The 21,995-nt window shown below is 34.8% G+C and overlaps 1 long non-coding RNA gene across 1 annotated transcript; it reads right to left on the bottom strand.

Moving 5' to 3' along the window:
• Positions 1-1,930: 1,930 nt before the first annotated feature.
• Positions 1,931-20,375, bottom strand: LOC145674955 (uncharacterized). The gene is made up of 2 exons (XR_014129087.1): positions 20,044-20,375; positions 1,931-2,455 (listed from the first exon to the last, which is right to left on the bottom strand). It is a non-coding gene; the product is annotated as an uncharacterized LOC145674955 (long non-coding RNA).
• Positions 20,376-21,995: the final 1,620 nt, after the last annotated feature.

Genomic DNA, 21,995 nt, shown 5'->3' with positions numbered 1-21,995 from the left:
TATATATATATATATATATATATATATATATATATATATATTACTATGTACATGTTTACTATAAGGGAAGGCGCTGTACCTGTAAACATTTAATGTTTTCGAAATTTTGGGGCTAAATTCAGTATTTTCCCCCAATTTGTGTGATATATTTGAAGTGTCATCTCTTCGCTCTCAGATAGAATAAATTTCTCAACGTGTTACATATTTTTAATAGCTTTAATAAGATATTGTAAGAACATATCTTTTTTTTTTTCACAGGTACATTGTGGTCATGTACCATTGAACAGACTCTCTTGTACCTTTGAACGAAGTGATAATTACAACGTTTCTGCGGGAATAATATAAAAGGAAGCCAAAAATATTAAGAGTTATAAATATCAATAAAATGTTTAGCTATAAAACGTTCCCCAGAATAGAAATTTTAGTAATTTTAATTCAGAATGGAAGGGAAGTTCTAACAAAAACTTGTGAACAATAAACTTGAGTACATACTATTTTCAATATGATCTTGCTTTTTTAAACACAATACTTGAAATGGAAAAGTACCAGCTAAATAAAGGCTAAATCTACATTGTGGATTTCAGTATTTTTGGCTACACTGTGAAGTCCAACGTAAAATTAACTCAGGAGAACATTGAATGCAAACTCGTAAACCTAACGGTGATTCACTTTGGATTTACTTAATATTGCAGTTGCTACCACTGAATATAACCTCAAAAATGAGTTGCTTATTCTGCCTTGTAGTTGATCCAAATTTCGACGGTGGAGATAGCTTCAAAATAATGTCGGATTTCATAACATCAAGTTCTTCCTCACTACTGTGCACAAATTTTTTAGTATCTTCAACACGTTTTAGGAACCTAATTTGAAAATCTGTAACTTGAGATTCTACAATTTCACAAACAAAATGTTCAGGGTCTCCTTTCTTCTTTAAGAACAGCACTAACACAAAACCACTAATAGCGAACTCCTCGTTTGGAATTTCTCTATTCCATCTAAACATTTTTCTGAATTAAGGATAGGGCTAACTTCCCTCAAGCCTTCGAAGTCTTCATCACTAGTGCTATCATGTAAACTAATGTCCGGAAGATCATCTTCTGAATCACTTTGCAATAATTCTTTTAGAATTGGAGGTATTAACAACGGTCTCTGTGTCCTACAATTGCGTTCTGTTTTCTTGTATATTTTTAATTTTCTTTTTCCGAGAGCTCTTCAGGGGTGCTTGTAATAATTCTTGTTCTGCAAAGTTTCTTCCTCTCGTTCCTGTCTGCCGTGATACTGCTTTTGGGGAAGGTGGTATTTGCGCAGGTGAAATGAGTGCTGTGCACAGCTGAAATTGTACTTGCTGGCAGATCTGGTAAAAAACTTACCTGACACGACACTATATTTTTATATCTCACTGTAGGGGATGAAGATTTACATTCCATTCGTTGGGGCTGTCCGGATGGCTGTTCAGACAGAATTGTTGTTAAATTAGGTCGAGTGCTTGTAGCTGGTTCTTCTGGAAGAGTTCGAACAGTAACGAAGGAACACAAAAAAATATTATCTCTAAAAAAAACTATGGCTTAATGGGGAAATTCCAGTTGATTTAAATCCACTAATTATATTACTAGTACTGAATGCTCTGTTACAAACACTCCCTAAAATCTCTTCAATCCCATAAAAGTTAACTGTCAGGATTTTACCTTTGAATAGTATTATTTATCGATCAAAGGTAAACGATGCATTAATATTCATAGGTAGAAGAGGGACACCATTACGAAATAAGTTCTTCATTAGCTTAAATGTAACACGGAAGTTAATACTAAAAATACTGCTGTATTCATTAATGATTTTATCCCAAGTTCGGGCAAACAAATATCTCAAGTTGCGAAAACCGAAGAGCAAATATCTCAAAAGGTAACTACAGAAAATCTTCGTTTTGAGGATGAAAAAATTGAAACGAAAACTACTCGGCACAACAGTCAGTAAACAACTGCCATTCGCATTTGTAGTGCCCTTTCTCCCTTCCTCTTTCAAATAAATTTTAACGACTGAACTTAGATAGCTCTGAAGTTGAGATAAGTACAGGTGTTCAAAGGTACAACACCTCCCTTTATAAACAGACCATAGAAAAAACCACAATGCTAAATACCACATAATAAAACAGAATAAAGTCAGAAACTAGATATTAGTCTATTTATCAAAATAAATTTACTTTGTTGCGGCAAAAGTTTTCTACCTTCAGGATATCTGACTACTTAGAAAAAAAATTGACATATAAATCTTCTTTACCAAACCTTGTCTTATCTTTGAGAACTTCCGTCCACACTCAAACACCTTTAATTTCAGGCAACAAATCTTTAACATTTTTCCATTCTCTGAACAAACTCTTCCACTTTGTCAACAGCATTTACCAAGTCTTGTAAAAGGTATTTCATCGATGTTAACATAGTTATCACTTTTTTCTCAAAATCTGCAAGAGGAAATAATAATAATAATAAACTAATAAAAATCATAATAATCTTTTCAAAACGGGAAAATTAACATGCCCAAAGATTACGAAATCAGTACATTCAAATAGTTACAGATCTCAGACTCAGATTGGAACAATGCCAGATCTCAGATTGGCATTGAATAATTATGTAGGGCAACCGATGTATATGAGAAGTTTCTCCAATGATAGCAAACAAACTATAATAATGTTAGGGAAAAGCCACTGTAAAAAATATAACATAGCGAATTTTCTGTCTTAGTTTGAAAACGAAAGTTTCATAAATAACGAATCTGTAAAACCTAATGTTAGTGACATGTACAGATATTTTATTAATAAATTTACACTATTATTTGAAACCTCCTTTCCTTTGTCTAATGGAAAACTAAATAATAATGGGAAACCAAATAATAATAATAATAATATAGATACTAATAATAGTTTCTTTGGATAACTAAACAAGAAACAACAGATTGCAAATTGCACTGGAGTTTCTGGTATAAAATAAAATAACTATTCGTTCTTAGCAAAGAAGTAAAAATGCAAAAATTCTTGATTTCTATAAAAAGTGTAAATCCCTGTACAAAAATGTAATTAATCCTACGAACAACAAGGTATTTTTGGGTTACATGGAACACCAACGGAGGGCCCTCTAAGGCCCACAGCATAAAGGTCATTATTTCTTACCGAAAATAATTTATCTTGTCTGATATGAACTTGGGATGTCTAAGACATCATGTATTTTTATCCCCTATTATTTAATTATTCTAAGTACAGTGTTGCCAACTATGTGTGTGTAATTGTTTAACTTACCATTTTTTATTTATGTCAGAAACTATGACCTATTTATTTTATTTGTGTAGAAAAAACTGTCAAACAGATCAATAGCTATTTAGTACAGTATAGTATGTGTAGGAAGGTGGCTTTTAAAATCATGGTTGTGGGGCAGGGAAGTGGGTAAAATGGGGATGAGTGGGGTATACTTCAGTATTACAATGAATTCGGGATTAATCTTTTATAATTCCATCCCAATTATCCTTGGAATGGCAAAATTCTTTCAAGTTTTGTTTGCGCGAAAAGTGTAGGTCAATTCATTAGACACAATAGAGGATGTCACCAGAGAAGCAGTATTGCCAACTCAACATGAGTTACAATTTTTCTAGTAGCACATCTGTTTTTTCCACCTATAGAATGAACATATAAAACGCAGTAAACAAGGTTCGACTTCTCTGTCAGTTTTGCAAACTAACACCACAACAACTTCCCGAATATTACAAGGTATTCATTGCAAGAAACGTACCATTGCTTTTATTTTTTTCCATTTGCTTAATGAAATAAAATGTTCAAATCACTGTCCTTTATATCCAAATCTGACAGGGTTATTTCCACCTTGCCCAATTCGAGCTCACTACTATGTAAGATTCATTTAAAAGTCCTTTAAATTATTTCTCAATTTAACTTTGGCGAAGGCACGATTTGCCACTGTTCCAATCCTGTTGCAGATTCCCACATAGTCACAATCACACAATAACGAACTATATATGTAGGGTGTTAATAAACTATACCGACAAACTTTAAGAGGTGATTCCTTACATATAAGTAAGAGAAAAAGTTCACACGGACCTATGACGGAAAGTGCATAGTTTCAGAGCTAGAGCTGTCGAGATTGGAGTAAAAAACACATTTCCAGAGGCACTACTTCAAATTCGAGAGACTGTGGAGGGTTGTCCTTATGAGCGTAAAGGAAGCTAGGCATACACAATCCAAAAGTCCATATTTCATCAATTGCCAATAGGTTTAAAGTGTATTCCTTACAGTGTGCAGTTCTCAGATATGTTTCCAGTAGTTTTCCGATTTATCCTGATTTCAAGACGGATCCAAACTAGGCAAACGACAAGCCTTGATAGCAGTGAACACGGAATCTTTAGCGCAATATCGGAAGTTTTAAGGATCGTCAGCAGCACGGTCTCTCGTACTCGGAAAAACACATGGTGCGATGTTTATTTCCACGCCTATAAGTGAACAAAACGGGAAATATACCGTGACGAAATACATATCACCACACGTTATTGCGAATAGAAAGAAACATGAAGCTGCCGGTTCCTAACACTTCCGTCTTCCCTCCAAAGCTTTGGATGCCCATTGTTGTTAAGGTATACCTGTTGCATACTTTGAACCCTTTTTGAAATCTGGGTGTATCTGAAAACTATTGAAAACATATCTAAGAGTTTCACCCTGTAGAAAATACACTTTACGCCTATTGACAATTGATTAAATATGAACTTTTGGTTTGTGTATGCTTGGCTTCCTTTACGCTGTTAAGGGCCACCATCCACAGTATCTCGAATTCAAAACAGTGCCTCTTGAAATTTGCTACTTTCGCGATTTTGGACACCCCTTGCTTTGAAAATATGCACTTTTCGCCATAGGTCCAATATGAACTTTTTTTCTTATTTTAATGTGAGGAATTATTTCTTAAAGTTTGTCGGTTTAGTTCACTAACACCCAGGATATATATATATATATATATATATATATATAGGCTGGCAGGTAACTCTATCTACAAACTTTGAAAGGCGATTTCTTATACGAAATCAAACAAGAAAGTTCTAGTAAACATGGGTCGAAAATACCTTCTTTCATAGTTATGATCCATTGAAAATTCGAAAAATCATTTTTCAAACTCCCTAACTTAGCAACTATAGGACCCATCCAAAGCGGTTTAAGGAATTACACAGGAACTAATTTGTTCTCTATCTTAATATCCATGTTTTACCATCCTCCGTAATCGGTGAAAGGAACTGTAAAAAGGAAGTTGAAGTAGAGGAATACTCCTTTAAGTTCTAGTTGTGCGTTCTTTCCGCTGGTACGGTGAATTCTGAGACATCGATATTTAGATAGAGCGTATACCAGTTTCTGTGTAATTCCTTAAACCACTTGGAGTAGGGCCTATAGTTTCTAAGTTAGGGAGTTTTGAAACATGATTTTTCGGATTTTCAATGGATCATAACTTTGAAAGGAGGCATTTTTCAGCCCATGTTTATTAGAACTTTTTTCTTTCACTTCGTATAAGGAATCGCCTTCCAAAGTTTGTCATGGAGTTACCTACTACCCTGTATATATATATATATATATATATATATATACATGAGTATATATATATATATATATATATATATGTGTGTGTGTGTACGTGTGTGTGTGTGTGATTATAATATATAGTGTTAGCAGGTTTCAAGGAATAAACTAATAGAAAATAAGAAATGTAGGTGCCAAGAAATGATCAGAAAATGTATATAATAAAATTTTATTATGTGCAGTTGGCAACACTGCACCAAGATAATAGCTCAGGGTGCCCCTGAATGTTTAATTATCAAAATTGTTTTAAAGAAAAATAAAGTAAATAGCCCATACAGAGAATATAGCAGTTAACATATGCGGTGAATAGCCTCTTAGTACTACCAAGGAGGGCCTCAGAGGCATGTAGCACCTTCTTTATTTATAAATGGAGAAAACAAATCACTAAAAACTAAACAAGTACCTTTTATGATGAATAAGGTCTAGCTTGACAGTATATTTTTTTTTCAGATTTTTTATGCAATTAGAAATGTTACATATTGTAACAAAAATAATTTGTGCGTCTCCGAGCCTCCCCCTTTGTGTTCCCAGGCTTTATAAAGCTAAAAAGATCTATCACAGAAACAAAATAACGCAGATAATGAAAGCAAATAATCGTGGAATATAATAACCTCTGATCTAGTAAAACTCAGTCTTCAAACTCTTTGATGTAGAAAAGAAATAGAAATTTACAGTCCCATTTCACTTTCTTCTATTTTCTCAAAACTTGTTGAAAAATTAGTGTGTAAGCGACTGGTAAGTTTCATTAGTGAACAAGACTTAATCCCGAAAAAGCAACACGCCTTCATAAAAGGCAAATGCAAAATTACTGCCACATATGGACACATCAAGGTAGCTATAATATCTCGATCAAAAAGTCAACCCTATAGGTATATATTGTTATCTTCCAAAAGATTTTCAAAGTATATACCATGATATACTTTTGGTAAATTAGAAATATATGGTATTACGGGTATTGCTTTGGAGAGGTTCAAATCATATTTATACAATCGTAAACAAATCGTACAAATTCTTTGTATGGACAAAACAACTAAAACTCTGAGCAAAATAAATTCAAATGAACAAATAAAGAGAAAGGGTATTCCACATCTGTCAGTTGTAGGACCTATACTGTTCCTTCTGTATCTTAATGGTGTTTCTTTAAATACAGAAAAGGGTAATCTGCACTTTTTTACTGATGATACAACAGTAATTGTAGCTGAAAAAGACAGAAATGACTTGCAAGAAACTATTGACCTTACAACATCCCAACTTACGCATTGCTTTTCTGCAAATAAATTAAAATTAAATGCAGATGAAACAAAATGTGTCTACTACTATTTATCGCACACATCACACCAAATACTGCAGATACCCATGAATCAAAAAGTATGTACATTTACTAATACGTTAAATTTTTAGGTATGTATCTAGATGATATAATTTCATAGCAAGAACACAGACAAACTAAGCAAAAAATTAGCTCAGACTGTGTACATAATACGAGTTCTAGTCCCAATACTGAATCTACAATCAATCTGTCTCCGTGCTATACCATATTCTATTCTCGTATTATACATGGAATTACCTTCTGGGGGCCTCGCCAAAACTTTAGAACGTATTCAAACAATAAAAATGTGTCATAAGAATAATTATGAAATCACCGAAACGCACCAGCTTTAAATCAAAAAAGGGTCTCGGGTAGATAAGAAATACTCATGAAAAGAGATTCATTGCCACTCAGTGCGCAAACTGCTATTAATCAACACATTTTATATAGTAGATAAATACGTAGCTTACTTTGAAAACTCGAAAAATGATTAAATTCCAATTGTATGTATATCAAATGGTAAATAGAAGTATGCAAATATGTAAAGTAATTTGTAAATAAAATAGTAAAAAGTCCATATATATATTATTGTTATATAGATTGTAAAATTCGTTTAGCCTATAGTTATTTTCACAAGTTTAATAGTAAGTAAACCCGTATATACGTTATTGTTACATACATCGTGGAATTGGTGTACCCTATATATATTATCACATGTTGATAAAGAAGAGCTTCGCAATTGTTCCAAATATTGTATCTATTTTATATACTGGCGAGTTTCTATACAATTTTGCACAGTTGTACATGTAATAGGGTCCACAAAATGATTAATAAATCTAAAACTAAATCTAGTTTTTTTTTCAGATCTCACTCTACAGAGTAGCAAGATACAATGCAATTTAACCTGGTATAATTATATCAACTCAAGTCAATTCTGATTTTTTTTTTTTATTTCGGTCATCTTTTACTATTTAAAATTGGTCTTCTCAGTATTTGTTTAGTGTGTATGTATTAGCGTATCTGTATTTTTTCTATAATTGTTAATCTGAATGTGACACTTTACTTTTTCATATATGTAGAACGGTTAGGCGTTTCCTAGGGTACGTGGTAAAGCCGGAAAGTATAAAAAATAATCCAGAAGCCATCAATCCAATACTTGAATATTCTCGGCCCACCAGTACAAAGATGTTACAACGGTTCTTATGTTCAAGATCGGTTTCTAGAGAATTTAGCTAAAGTAGCCGCACACATGTATACTCTCCTGATGAAAGGCAAGACATGGAAATGGAATGAAGAGTTTGAGGAGTCTGAGAAGTTGAAGCAGATGGTAGGCGAAGATGTTACCCCATAATGATTTGAATAATGAACTTATTCTTAGAACGGATGCTTCACTTGTTTCGGTAGCAGCATCCTCCAACTGGCCCAGAATGGGAATACCACGGTGATACATTATGCCAGTCATATACTAACACCGGCTGAGAAGAATTTCTGCTCTTCGAAACGTGAAAAGCTAGAAATAGTGGTCCAAATTTCTGCTAGGTCGAAAGTGGTCCAAATTACTGCCAGGTCATAAATTTCAAATATTATGTGACAGCCCAGCCTTCTCTTGGTTGAGAAATGAAACTCGAGATTGCTTAGATGGAGCGCGAAGCTGCATCAATATGATTATGAAATTATTCACTTCAAAGGGAAACATAATGTAGGGTTAGGTGCCCTCTCCTGAGTAGCAACCAAAAATAAACAACAACACCATATCCATGCACACCAGAAGGTTCAGAAACGAAGTCATTCCAGAAAAACCACCTGAACTACAGGATGCACAGAGAAAGGATGAACGACTCTTAGCTATTATTCAGGCCTTGGAAGGAAACAACGACTCGGAAGAAAAATATATAAAAAACACTATTAAATCGACCACGGGATACTAAGTGTAATGGATTATCACTTTCCTGACACGTGTCGAATATGCATACAGAAGGTTTTGGTGCCATGTGCAGTGAAGGCATACCATGATAGCTTTGAACGTTGGAGATTTGATAGAACATTTAGCCAAGATCCAAGAATCGTTCTACTGGAAGATTGGAGAATTGATGTGAAGAACCGCATAGCTAAATGTGATCAGTGCATGAGAATAAAACCTGACTATCATCCTAGGGCTCGATTGTTGAAACCCATGCACCCTGACAGAGTGTGACAATGGATTTGTTTAGATTTCTTAAGCCTTTTGTCTAAAAGTTATAATGACTATAAGTACGTCCTAACTGTAACAGAAGGATTCTCAGGTTATTTGGTAATTATCCAGTAGAAATGCAAATACTATCGCAGTTATACATAGTATGGAAGATTACTTTAAACACTTAGATCTCCCTGAAGCAGTACTATGTGATAACGGTATGGAATTCAAAAACAAGAAATTCGTAGATAGAATGATATACTGGAATGTCATATTCCACTATACCATTAGATACAATCCCCAAAGTAACTACGGAGAAAGGAACCACGGAGACCTGGTTAAGTTCATACAAAACTTGTGTAGCAGCCATGATGACAGGTGGTATTATCATTTCCAACGTGCGTCAAGCTGATGAAGCATGCAATTTCAGTTCATTAAGGAATATCGCCAACTGCCCTGATGCTGAACATAGATGACAATGCTGCACCCAGTCGATACTTCAGAATGCAAGACCAGGTTATTGATCACGAAGTATATCAGAGGGACTAGGAAGGAAAATTTTTAGTGGCCAGCATGAGGAAGAAGTACAAATTAAGCTGGAACAAGAATCGTCAAAACAGCCAGCAAAAACATAGAGTCATAGCCCATAGAGGAGACCTTGTTTTCGCCAGACAGCGTAAGTTGAGCAACTTACCTCAACAAAAGATCAAGAAATTTTTCAACATTTTCAAGGGTCCTTATATATGTAGAGATGTCTTAAATGAAAAAATTCTTCTGCAAAATCCACACAATGGACAAACCCTACCACTTGAATTCATGGGACATATGAGAATATGGAATTCACCAGAAATCAAAAGGAAACGGTTGGAGCAGAGCAGGGTTCATACGTTTAAAACAAAATATTTAAAACAAGTGTTTAAAACATTTTTAAACAAAGGCTGTTGTTTTATTCAGTTTGTTTTAAACGTTTTAAACAAATTGTTTTAAACGTGTTATTTTTCGTTGGTAGTTGGACATGTTTAAAAAACTAAAAAATCAGATTGAAGAAACTAGTTTAATTTTGCAACAAACAACACTACCTCCGCAGGATTTGTGCATTAATTAAATTACAAGCAGAGTTATATTGTTATCACAGCAATTACTGAAGGAAATGTGCGTATAACTAAACCAACAGAAATTCAAGTGAAATATTTGAACATTTCTTAATTTTCAAGAATAACTGAGGTTTAACACACTATACACTATTCTAAGATCCAAATTCACAAATTCCAAACTTGAGTATTTTTTATCCACTATCATTTCCATAATAATCAATAGTTCTCACGTGATAAGCTGGAAGATATACTCTGAGAAATACAATACAACTAATAGAAAAGAGCAGTTGGATTGGAAATTTATCTTCTGTTACAGGTCCCCGTACCGAATTTGAACTTCCTTCTAAGAAGAGATCTTTTGCTAGACAGGCGAAGGATATGAAATCTTCGAACCAAAATTTTAATCAAGATAAGAATGTTGATAGTAGTTGTCAAACTGAAAAGATGTATTCAGAGAATACTCGGAATTTCAATAATAACTGTAATAGCAATTATAATAATTATAATCAAAAATCGTTTAGAGGAAATAATCGAAATGGCGTTTTCGAGGAAGAGGAAATCGGTACCGAAATAATTGAAATCGGTATAATAATAATAATAATAATAATAATAGCAATAATAACAATCAGATGGAAGAAAATAATAGTTCTAGGCAAATGCCTAGGAACGAAGGTGAAGGTAGAGACCTGCACGGGCCGAATTTTTTGGCCCGAGCCCAATCCAGCCCGAACGTACCTAGGCCCGGCCCCAAAAACTTTTGGAGATTTTGGGCCCGAGCCCGGCTCGGCCCGATAAGTCTTTTTAAAGTTCTTGGCCCAAGCCCGGCCCGGGCCCGACAGATTTTAAAAGTTTTTGGCCCGACCCCGGCCCGATAGTTTTTTTTAAATTAGCTCGAGCTCCAATCTTTCTCAAAATTTAGTACTAAATTCGACCTAACCATCAGAAACATTTTCTAAACTCTGGTTCACAACCTCACGCTTGCCTCCCGAATGGTACCATTGCCTCCTAGAACTTTGCCTGTTATCGAGAGAACAAAAACTCCATTCCTTGTAACAAAAATCTAACTTAATTGATTTTTAGCATAAGGTGAAGATGGCAATATTGTTTAGCGACAGGCAAAACATTCGCACCCCTTCTTGTTATATTTTGAGTTCAGTGAAGGTCAAGGTGAGAGCTCAATTTACCGCAAAATGCCTACAATCCTCTATACTGAAAGCGGAGCCTCTAAGCAACACAAACTGTAAATAGCTATTGCATTCTTTGTAACATTTTTCACGGACGTACTTCAACGTTTCGCTTTATTCCAATTATCATTTAACCCGTTTGGGACCAAATTATTTTTTTCCTGATTTATTTCACTTGGACAAGTTATCTTAGTTTATTATTGATTAAATATCACGAAAATATAAGATTTTGATTTTTCTTGTGCATCAGGTGTGCCTAACGCCCTGTCCTATAAATAGGACGCTGGTCCTTTCTGATATACTAAAGAGCTAACGTTTTCCTAACTAATCACATTCTATAGTTTAAGTGAGCTACAGTGGCTTAGTGGTTGAGCGATCACCTCTGGTGCGTAAAGTCCCTGATTCAATCACAGCTCGAGCGAAGTTGATTTTCTGGTTGACGAACACCGTGTGGGTGGGTTTTCTTGGCATTCTCCCGTTTCTTCCCACTTTCTTCATTTCACCAGTTTATTCGTTTCTCATCATCACCGTCTTCTTTAGCCAAGCCGGCACAACCGTGGGAAAAAACTTAAAGATTTTACTTTCTGTTGTTTTAGTGAAGCAATTCAACTTTACCGCTAGGCTTTTCTAGGCCTTAGTAGAAGACTAGACTGCAGTAAGTGACCAGAGCCTGTCTAACGAAGCACGAATATTTCTCGATTTAGATAGATAGATAAGTAGATTTTAGTAAATTAATATATATATTTATGAAAATTATACAAAACACGACATAATACACATAACAGAACATACAAATATTTCTTACGCCCAACTATCAAATTAGATTTTGCTATTTTGTAATTCTGATTTACCTGTTCTACTTTGTTTCGCATGTTCTGACTTTGTCAAGTTTTATTTTTCCTTTCCTTCATGGTATTTCAGGAAAGCTTTGAACACAATGTAACATTACACTTTTCGCAGTACGATAATGGCTTCGAAATGCATCCATCACCTTGACATCTTCTTTGCTTCTTCCTTTTCATCATAAAGTGACCCCTTCCATCATAGCGTACATCATTGAATATCTTTGAAGAGGATGACTGTGGTGGTCGTCCCAGTCGTCTTAGGCCACCAAGTTTGAGATATGTGACAGCAATGTTACGCCTAAATGTCAAAAGATCTATATTGGATTCGGTTGCTTTCCCAAACACAATCCATGAATTTACGATCATCATGTCAATAATCCGTGTAAATATCACCCAATACCACTTCTTGTCCCTTATACCAATTCTAAATTTTTGAACTAGCCAATCGTGGTGATCGACACCTCCCATGTGTTTATTGTAGGATGTTATAACGCGTGGCTGCTCAATTCTAATATGTTCATGATGTTGTCGGCTCCATCTCTATACTCGCGAAACAGGATGTATGCTGTCAAAATTTGTACCAATTACAACACAGCGGTTGTCATTCCATTTGACAATGAGAACTTCCCCATCCTTGTCGAATCTGTAATCATATGAACCCCGTGCATGTTTACTCAACTCTTTGGAATCTGTCAATGGACACTGAGACACACGATTACTTTGCAGTGTATCGGTTGCTCTAAATCCCAATTCACGAAGATGAATTAGCAGATCTCTACTTGTGAAGAAATTGTCAAAGTATATAGCATGACTTTTTGGATCATCTACGACATCTAGCATATTGAGAACCAGTCTAGAACCTAAAGGAATATTTTCTCTATCATTTTGCATGTTGTCATTATTACTCTCATTTACCTTCGTATCCTTTCGACAGTAGAGATCAAATTTATAACAATAACCGTCAGAACCACATAATGCCCACAGTGTATAGCTAAATCGTATCGGCTTTCCTTTGATAAATTGTTTCAAACGATTATGACCAAAATATTGCACTATCATCTCGTCAACACTCAAATCACTATCAAAAATACTCCACTGTAAAAACGAATCGTTTACTTTTGTAATAAGAGGCCGAACTTTCAAACCTCTATCATCCTTTTGCTGGGTTGCAAGTTATTATCATTGAAATGCAATAAACGTTTTATTTTCAAATACTGATTTCGTGGCATAGCATTTCTCACTATGTTAACACCTAAATCTTCCTCCTCACTCCAATGTTGTTTTTCACGTGGAAGTTTATGGTAGCCACTGAATAAAAGAATCCCTATAACTATCTTCAGTTCATCGTCACACAACTAAAAATGAGGATCATTCTTTATCTCCACCCCATACCGAACTGTTTCTTTCACTATATATTCCACTATGTCACTGTTAAAAATACACTCGAATATCTCTGTAGGTGATTTGTTCACAAGTTTCTGCTTTAGTTCACTGAAGGTCTTCTCAGCTTGTACACCAATCTGGGGAAGCTTTGTATATGATGCGTCCATTTTTCTCCAAACTGGAACACTATTATTCAGCAATTTTCTTTTCCTACCACTAATATCTTTATTCATAGGTGTTCCATACATATCTGACGAGCTTGTGCTAGGAACTACTTCCTTTGAGTCTTCTTTACTAAGATTTTCAACGCACTCAGTCGTCTGTGTATCTGTATTGAATTCTAGTAATAATTCTCCGGGTACGTCAGTTACTTCGGCTTCTCCAATTTCATCATCATCCCCCTCGTCTTCATCAGTAAGTTCATCTGGATCAGGAGGAAGAACAACAACATTTACATTATCAGCAGCATCAGGGAAACTGGGATCGTTCAATATATCAGCAATCTCTTGTATCGACAGAGCCTTTGTGCTAGTCATTTTTGTAGGCATTCGATGTAAGTCCTCACTATATGGAAGCTGTAGCTATACTAAAAGCTTAAATATTGTAAACTGCGCTGAATTGAGAACAACAAAAATAGATGTTTTTAAATGTATAACAATGAATGATAAGAGTAAGAAGGCGGAAAAATCAAAGAAGTAGGTCTCTCTATATATTGGTTTCTATTACTTGGTAGTATAATCCTTTGGCCCAGCGTCCTATTTATAGGACAGCAATGTTTCAACATCTATAGCATTGAAAGTTATAAAAAAAAATTCTGTATTCTGTTTGCGGCAAACCTATTGTTACCTAATACGTATAAACCAAATGCATTGTTTGAACTAAAAAAAAATAACGTTCCCAACACCATTCCCAAATGGAGTAACTTACACACATAAATTTAAACGTCCATCATTTACAAAGGGAAAGGAAAAAATACCAAGAAAATTACAGTACACTAACACAGAACTCAAATTGCCCTCTGTTATTAGCAAAACCCGCCAACTTTATTCTTTTTTGTTATAAAAAATAAAATATTAAGTGTCCTAAAAATAGGGCGCTGGCTTCAAATGGGTTAACGAAAGTCTATAATTATTAAAGAATTGCAATTGATCGGCCCCAGCCCGGCCCGACCTGAAGAGAAATCAGCGTCGGCCAGCCCGGCCCGGTCCAAAGAAATAACAGTGTCGGCCCGCCCAAGCCCGGCCCGGCCCAAAGAAAAAGCTGGGCCCGGTCCGTGCAGGTCTCTAGGTGAAGGTCCCATGAATTCGAGTGAACACATAAATAGTTCGTGAAATTATTCGATTGCTCTGTTAGCACTCAAAGGAACTGTTGGCCAAATACCCTAATCAGGGTATAGTCTAAGTAGTTTTGCTTTGTTAAGTAGGGTAAACCATACAGTGATTGGCACTTTAAGGATTTTTTTAAATATAGATGACTACATCTTTCCTCTTTTTAAATATATTCTCTTGATTTTTTCTCTAAATATACATTAATGCATATTGATTACGGAGAACGTGTACTTTTTACGTATTTCAAAAGCAAAAAATTTTTATAGAGCTTACAGTGAGCACAGGTATAAAACTATAGTGATTGGCACTGAAAATACAGTAATTGGCACTTATTGCTATAGTGATTGGCACTGTTAGTAATCCACAACTCAAATGACTTTTATTTATGAAGGACAACATAGTTTTACATTATGTGCCTAAATATAATACTATCAGGTTCCTTTTGACTAATAATTAGAAGAAATAACAAAATTGTTAATAGCGTTCTACAAACAATATCATTTAAATTCAGCAAAATGACCAATGTTTTTTAAACCTCCACCTTAATAAATCTTTGAATATGAACGAAGGAAACGAGAAACAAGGGTCACACGATTTGCATTACAGAGACTGAATTAACTCACTATCATTATAACCAGGTGTCATGGGCGCCCAAGAGAAGATTTCTAGGGGGGCTAAAATTCCTGGTTGCTATATTATGTTTTTTTTATTTTTATTTAGAAAATCTTAAGAAATTTAATACATATTCGTCAGCCAGGGGCTACTCGGGCCCTACCTTGCCCTCCCCTTCGGGCATCCATGTCTGGTATATCTATATCTTCACTGTCATCGTCCAGAACGTATAGCAAATATGACACACAAAATAATCATCTTGCAGGTCTTCTGGAATATGTATCTTGTGATCTCTAGCAATGAAATATAAATGAAAACTATTCGTACACAAAGAACGCGTTATCATGTTGTAAGCGTTTAACACATTTTCGACATGATTTATTGGAGATCTTACTGACATCCGTTTGGACACCGAACTATTTCTCTTTACAGTTTGTTCCTGTTTTGAATTCTGAGGAGAAATGCTTCCGGTTCTGGCACTACCCTCACCTATTTCTGGTTCCTCTCTGGCTGTACATTCTTTCGATTCATTTCTGGCAGTACAATCTTTATATCCTATTTTGTTGGCAATCCTGGCATTTTCTTCCATTTTCTGCCTTAGATTCCTCTCTCTTTCTTTTCGGCTTAGCTTTTTCTTCTTCAGTTTGCTTCTTCCGGGCTTCCTTCTCTCTCATCATTTCTTGGTATGTCTCTGAAGTGACAACAAACGGTAAGCGCTCTATAATGCATTTCACTTGTGCTTATGTCTCTCTGTTCAATGCAGATTATCAGCAAATGGCACATAATTTAAATTGTCATTTTTTAACTATCTGCTTGAGCCTTTACTCATCCAGGCACTTTCTGAACACGATGCACTGACTTCATTCTCAAATGTCTCTACATTTGCACTTTTAGAAAATAATGGTGGTCTAACATTGTTGGAGTTTTACTCACGAGTATTTACGTTTGGTTCTTGTTCGTATATGGCGGTGCCTTATGTTTCTTCTGTTTAATTGACTGACAGGTCCTCTGCTAAAGAATTTTGAAGAACATTTGCATTAATTCCTTTCCCTAATGGATCTAGGTTACTGCTTTGTGTAGATGTTTTTAAATTTATCAACAAACAATAGAAGGCTGACACTTCCACACTACGATTCTTTCCCACACTTCGATTCGATTCCACACTTTAGTGCTTTCCAGTTATTGCGGTACATCTTTTTCTACGAAGTCTGAGAACTACTCAATTGTCAAGACAATAGTTTCGTTTCTTTCCACTAAAGAATGTTGAGCAAAAATTGGTGAGGACGTAGATGTGTTCCCAATGCATTTACTATAGTCCATACCATTTGGGTTAAAGGGAAACAATTCAAAGGAGGCAAAACCATTCTTAATAGAAGATGGGGAAATATAATTATCCACTACTTCTTTAAGAAGAGGAGCAAAATTCCTCTTATTCATATTTTAACGGGATGGTTATGCCTACTTTTCTCCACCCCTTCTTCATAGGTCGAAATGATGCAACATTTGCTGTTTGAAGTATTTGAGTTGCATTTGGATACAAAGCAATAAATTCTATTCGTAATTCACAGCATAGCTCGACTGGCAGCATACAGGGAGTGATCTTAAATGTAAACAATACTGTTATTGAATCTTTAGCATTAACTTCGCACACATTTTGGCATTCTTTTCAGCTAGACCACTCACTATATAATTTTCAGTTATATGGGTTCTTCTTTTTACAAAATTAGAGTAGAACCGAAGTCACCTCTGCAACTAGGATTATTTAACGGAATTACGATGTAGATCTTCGTACACCGTACATCTTTGAGGCTGTTTTGATTCCCATACCTTCTGAAACTGATTGGAGAGCATCTTCAAGCCCTTGCTTATAATATTTAAGAGTGCGAATTCTTCGCATATTGCAATATTGGGCTAGTTCTCTAACCGAGGGGAACTACTCTAGTAAAAGATATAAAAGTTAACATTACCACAACGTGTGGCCATAAATTGAATTGATGAGTTCGAAGAGCAGTCATTTTCACTTTTTGACAAAATTTAGATTCTTGCACGTTCCGGCTCAACTGATGTGGGAACACCACTTAGGCTGAAAACAAGTCATCTCCTTCCATTGGTTGTAGGAAATGTTGAGCATTGAAATTTTTATTTAATTTGAAAATATGCCATGCCCTAGAAAGACTTGTTTTGATGGGGATGACAGGTCTTTAAACTCAATGATTCAATTGAAAAACAACAAAAATGGACTATGTTTTGCATCAATAGGTAAAGAGCTACTCCTTAGAATTTCAATTTTATGGCATACTCTATTTGGAAAGTCATGCAAGTAAAAATCACTACCAATTCTTAGCAGCGTTTGCCTACAAATAATTTTAAAGACTAAGCACCAGTTTACTTATATGTAATTCATTTTAAAAACTTTAGACTTAATTATTTCATAATGAGATTCTGGCGCTTGGTCTAGTATTATATAACACTATACTAATACGTCATGACTTCTGATTCACGCGATCGAAACTAAGAGCTCAAGTGATCAACTTTTTTTTTAAATTTGATTATTTTTGAATTACAGTGATTGGCGCCACAATATACAGTAATTGGCAGGGGTGCCATTAACTAGAAAGAGTTAACGTAGGGACATGAGAATTCAGTACATTTGTATTTTCCCTAATTGGAAGCTTTTAAAAGCCTTATCTCATAATCATATACAAAATATTAATTTGATAGTTATTGGCAGGGATATGCCAATTACTATCTAGGCACATACTTCTTCATACAGAGATTGGCACCCCCATTTTTTTAACAATGGAGAGACGGGTTAAAAGGGTGCTTGAAAGAAAAATATATTTTGATACTTTCTGATCTGCAATGCCAATAAACCAAAACGTAAGTAACATTTAGTAAGTCGGAAGGATAGTAAATATTCTTTAAACATCCTTTACGAATTCATAAGAAATAAGACCACATTTAATTTTAGAAAAATATATCCACCTATTCCATAAACAACTTCACCTTAATACCAAAATAGTAGCAAAGAAACTTTACAGAATATGGAAGCAAAGACTAGTACTGCCATTCGTTAGTGAATACATTCAAAAAACTGATTTGTTTTCTTATTATTTAAATATTAACTGGAAAAGTGCCAATTACTGTCTGCGTGCCAATCACTGTATGGTTTACCCTATATTACCTATTTTATATTTCTCTAGACATTTTGTAAGGTTAGCCAGGAGGAAAAACTTATATTTTATTTTGTAATATTTTCTCAAAGTTAGTAGTGATTTTAGAAAAAAAAATTCTTTAAGGTGGGGCGAGAACTGTAACGTACCTTCTCCGTAACAGTAATTATATTATAGGCTTGTAACAAGTTGATTTATTTCTATCTCTTGTAATTAATATATGAGGTATACTCCCATTTAGTGTCTTTACAAGTTCAATGATAATCACTCTTTAATGGCACTATTTGCGTTGAGTTTCATAAGTTGGCTCGCCTTTTCTGTATTTCATTCAATTAATTTCTGCAACTGGTTTAACACTTGTTTCCTTAAACTAACCGGTACAATTACTTTTTTACCCAAAAACACTAGGCCATTTTCTACAGTAATATCCTGTCTCAATTTATGAAAGAATTTTACACTGTCATCTAATTCCTTCTTATCATCTGGCCAACCCTTGTAATACAGATCCAAAATTCTACTTAACATAGGGTATAATTTAGTTGCTTCAATGAACTGCTCTTTACGTGCATCACTTACTTGTAAGTGAGAAGTTAGATTATGAATTACTTCAGTAAGTGACCTGTCGTCTTCTTCAACCTCATTAAGATATGACCTTGACAACAGATCTGCAATGTGCATATTTTTGCCTTGTACATAAACAAGTTTAAGATTATAATTCAGTAATTTGAGCTTCATTCTTTGTAATCTACTAGAAGGCACATCTGCTACATATTTATTCATAATTGAAACTAGAGGCTTGTGATCTGTTTCTACCTCTACTTCCCTACCATAGATGTACAAATGAAATTTTTTCACCGCATATACAATACTAAGTAACTCCTTTTCGACCTGTGCATATGATTTCTCAGTTTCTTTAAGGCTACGAGAACTGTAAGCTACAGGATGCCCATCTTGTTTGAGACAGCAACCCAGCCCTTCACTTGAAGAATCACATTGTAATGTAATTTTCTTATTTACATCAAAATTAGCTAACACTGGAGCACTAGAAAGTTTTTGTTTTAACGTTTCAAAAGCCTCCCTATGTTTCGGTAACCACTGCCAATCAATATTTGATTTTAACAATTCCCTTAACGGTGCAGTGATTGTAGAGTAATTTGGAATGAACCTATTTACCGGTACGTAATTTACCATGCCAAGTACTCTTTGTAGTTCTTTTTTATTTATTTATTTATTTTTTTTTTTTTTAACTCAAGTACAGCTTTCACCATGTCCCTATTAGGTCTAATTCCCTTTTTACTGTACACATGCCCCAGGTATTTAACTTCGTGTACCTTGTATTGTAGTTTTTCAGGATTGAACTTAAAGTTCAATTTTCTTGCTATCTCCAGCACTACATTCATGATTTGATCGTGTTCTTTTTCAGATTCTGCCCTGTTAAAAGATCATCAAAATAAACCACTACACCAGGAATATCTCCAAAACATTTTTGGTACAAATTACCGGTAAGGCAAAGTTCCTTCGGGACTTTAGCAAACTGCATTTTTTGCTAGATGACAGTCTCACTGTTAAAAGATAACCGACTGCGCCATGTATCGTTTGCTATGATAATTAATAAATACACTTAAGTGTATTACACAAGAACGTATTTATTATTAATTTCTAATTCACCTTACAGCGAACACACATTACATCACATGCGCTGTGCTGTCACAGACTATCTCGGATTTCTCACTGTCAATGTGGCCAGAACCACTTGACAACTATTTTATCCATTACATTTTCTTCCTTTATTTGGCGTGAACCTGCTATTTTATTATTATCTCATCAAGAAATAAACACAATATATCGTTTTTATCCATTGTAATTCATATGTACACTAAAAATTTAAGGGGTAACATTCCTTAGTATATCATCTCTCAGATCAAAGTGTAAGTTCAGAAATGAGGCTTTGTGTGCTGCCGTTTTATAAACCTCTATCATTTTCTTCTACTAGTTGAGAAAGTCATAGTCTGAGAATTAGCAGTAGCTAAAAAGTGTGGAATAAAGCTAGTTAGATTAGCGATTATCATCCCCTATATTACACTTTTCTATTTATATTTAACTTTTTAACGTCTATATTTCCTATATATATCTATATTCAAGTCATTTTATTATTATTAAAATGTCTATTTGGTGTGCACCGAATTTTCCGCAGAACGGGGAAATAAAGAGCGGGATGGTAAAGGTTTACTACGCAGCATTTAGTCTGCGTGAGTATACTGTGCACTGTGCAACGAAAGTATGGAGAACGAAGTTGTAATTCTACCAGGATGGTGTAAAATCCATCGTACTTCATGAGCATCTTACAGTATTACGTCAAATTTCAATAACCATGGAATTAATTAGTGTGCCGTGAAAAGGAGTAACTAGCAGCAGAAAAAAAATATCAATTGCTATTCTTCAGATAACGGAAATAAATAGGGTGTAAGTGGACATAAATGGTTCATTGCTGCTTTGTTTGAGATTAACTACGAATATAGAAGCTAGTTTTGTAAAGAAACCATCCTCCGGTCGTTGATGCAACTCCAATTCCAGGATGCTTCTTCACAAAATAAAGAGATAAAAATAAAAAAAAGAGAAAGAAAATAAAATATAAAATAAGTTTAAGAATAACTGGAAAATTTGTTAATGAAAGGACTGTTGAACGAGTCATCTAGCTTTTCTGTATAAAAATTTTAATTTTTCTCCTCTTTTTTAAATAGATGTTAAAAGTAAAAAAAAAAGAAAAAGAAAGAAAGAAAAGATTTGAAAGTGAAAAGTGCCAATGTATGAGACGATTGGGTAGTTCGCGTGAGTCGCTGTTGGCGCGGCTCCCTTCCCTCCGAGCCTTCCTCCCCGATACGCAAGGTGTTTGCCTTGTCTTATTGTTTTGTGGCTGACGTGGAGAAGGAGCTTCCCTCTCTATATTCCTATTGGAGTGGTGTTGTCCAGTTATTTCTGCTTCGTAGCGTATGACTATAGTGGAGCAAGTGAGTATCGAGCAAAAATGTTTGAATGCCAAAACCTTAAATCACAGTTTTTTTTTTCCTTCTTTTGATTACATAATTGATTGATTTAAGTATTGACGGCATGAAATTAGCAAATTCTTGTTCAACAAATGAGCTAAACAATTCGCACCGTAGCTCAATGAATGCATGCTTTGCGCTTAGTTGAAAAGCAATTCTGGTTATTATAACCTGTATTAAAAGACATTGGTTCTTTATGAATTTGTGGTTTCTTTTGGCCAACTAAATTGCCGAGATAT

The sequence above is a fragment of the Thermobia domestica genome, chromosome 18 (assembly GCF_964235325.1).
Source record: "Thermobia domestica chromosome 18, izTheDome1.hap1.1, whole genome shotgun sequence".
NCBI classification, from domain to species: domain Eukaryota; kingdom Metazoa; phylum Arthropoda; class Insecta; order Zygentoma; family Lepismatidae; genus Thermobia; species Thermobia domestica.
This window is presented reverse-complemented; position numbering and strand designations above follow the sequence as displayed.